Source organism: Petromyzon marinus, unplaced genomic scaffold, assembly GCF_048934315.1.
Source record: "Petromyzon marinus isolate PM22_M1 ecotype Great Lakes invasive population unplaced genomic scaffold, UKy_Petmar_22M1.pri1.0 PM_G_Scaffold_18, whole genome shotgun sequence".
Lineage (NCBI taxonomy): Eukaryota > Metazoa > Chordata > Hyperoartia > Petromyzontiformes > Petromyzontidae > Petromyzon > Petromyzon marinus.
Window position 1 is genome coordinate 957,501 of NW_027422739.1, and position 2,500 is coordinate 960,000.

Consider the following 2,500-nt stretch of genomic DNA (forward strand, 5'->3'; position numbering starts at 1 on the left):
TCAAGAGTTTGACGGACAGATGATTGGAGGCGCAGCTGTTGGTATACAGGGAGAAGAGCAGTGGGCAAAGGACGCAGCCCTGAGGAGTTCCCGTGCTGATGGACCTGGAGTCAGAGACTTCTGTTCCCGGCTTAACGCACTGCTTCCTGTCAGAGAGGAAGTCTGTGATCCACCTGCAGGTGGAGTAGGGCACGTTCAGCTGGAAGAGCTTGTCCTGAAGCAGGGCAGGGATGATGGTGTTGAAGGCAGAGCTGAAGTCCACAAACAGGATCCTGGCGTAGGATGCTGGGGCGTCCACATGCTGTAGGGTGAAGTGGAGGGCCATGTTAACTGCGTCGTCCACAGACCTGTTGGCTCTGTAGGCAAACTGAAGGGGGTCCAGGAGAGGGTCTGTGATGGCTTTGAGGTGTGCCAGGAGCAGGCGCTCAAAAGACTTCATTACCACAGATGTAAGGGCGACCGGTCTGTAATCATTTAGTCCTGTTGGCCTTAGCTTTTTGGGCACAGCGATGATGGTGGAGGACTTGAGACAGGCTGGTACATGGCATGTCTCCAGGGAGGTGTTAAAGATGTTGGTGAACACCGGAGACAGCTGGTCAGCGCAGTGCCTGAGGGTGGCTGGAGAGACAGAGTCCGGCCCGGCTGCTTTGCGTGGATTCTGCCTCTTGAAAAGCCCATTAACTTCTCCCTCCTGAAAGGAGAGAGTCGTTTCTGTAGTATGGGTGGGGGATGGGGCCTCTTGGGTGGGAAGGGGTGGTTCAGGACAGTCCAATTGTCTTTCAAATCTACGGTAGAACTCGTTCAGGTCGTTGGCTAGGCGGGAGTCGTTAGTGGTGTGGGGCGCTCTGGGTTTGTAGTTGGTGATGTGCCTGAGCCCTTTGGCAGACAGAAGCAGCGTCGTTAGTAGAGAACTGGTGTTTTAGTGTCTCTGAGTACAGTCGTTTAGCCTCTCTCACCGCTTTGCTAAACCTGTTCTTCGACTCCTTGAATCTGTCTCTATCCCCACTCCTAAACGCTTCCTCCTTCTCCAACCTCAACCTTTTGAGCTTTGCTGAGAACCAGGGCTTGTTGTTGTTAAAGTTCACCCTGGTACGTGTTGGGATACAGCAGTCCTCACAGAAGCTGATGTACACAGCCTCTGTGAGTTCATCCAGACTATTGGTAGCAGTCGTGAACATATCCCAGTCAGTACAGTCTAAGCACGCCCGCAAATCTTCCACAGCCTCACTGGTCCACTGTTTAGATGTCCTCACAGCAGGTTTACAGAGTTTTAGTTACTGCCTGTATGCACGAATCAGGTGGACCAAGGGAGTTCTGTGCGAGCCGAACAGCCCCGTGACCCACAAGAGAAACATCCCCGCCAAATTCGAGCGTTTGACGGGGTCTATCCGTGAAAAAATATTCACGTTTTTGAGTGCACATGCATTTCTGCTGCAAATGCCTCTGGAAGTTTCATGCCGTTCGTATGCCAATTGTGGCAACACGAAAATGACCCGTTTTCCCATTCCGAGGGATTTCTGTGCGACCCTAACAGCCCCGTGAGCCACAAGAGACACATCCCCGCCAATTTCTAGCGTTTCACGGGGTCTATCCGTGAAAAATATAGACGTTTTTGAGTGCACATGCATTTCTGCTGCAGATGCCTCTGGAAGTTTCATGCCGTTCGTACGCAATGTGGCAACACGAAAATGACCCCTTTTCCCATTCCGAGGGATTTCTGTGCGACCCTAACTAACAGCGCCCGTGAGCCACAAGAGAGACATCCCCGCCAATTTATAGCGTTTCACGGGGTCTATCCGTGAAAAATATAGACGTTTTTGAGTGCACATGCATTCCTGCTGCAAATGCCTCTGGAAGTTTCATGCCGTTCCTATGCAATGTGGCCACACAAAAATGACCCGTTTTCCCATTCCGAGGCATTTCTGTGCGACCCTAACAGCCCCGTGAGCCACAAGAGAGACATCCCCGCCAACTTCTAGCGTTTGACGGGGTCTATGCGTGAAAAATATTAAAATGTTTGAGTGCACGTGCCTTTCTGCTGCAAATGCCTCTGGAAGTTTCATGGCGTTCCTATGCAATGTGGCAACACGAAAATGACCCCTTTTCCCATTCCGAGGGAGTTCTGTGCCACCCTAACAGCCCCGTGAGCCACAAGAGACACATCCCCGCCAATTTCTAGCGTTTCACGGGGTCTATCCGTGAAACATATAGAAGTTTTTGAGTGCACATGCATTCCTGCTGCAAATGCCTCTGGAAGTTTCATGCGGTTCGTACGCAATGTGGCAACACGAAAATGACCCGTTTTCCCATTCCCAGGGATTTCTGTGCGACCCGAACAGCCCCGTGAGCCACAAGAGACACATCCCCGCCAATTTCTAGCGTTTCGCGGGGTCTATCCGTGAAAATATCAATTTTTTTTGACTGCACATGCATTTCTGCTGCAAATGCCTCTGGAAGTTGCATGCGGTTCGCATGCAATGTGGCGACACGAAAATGACCC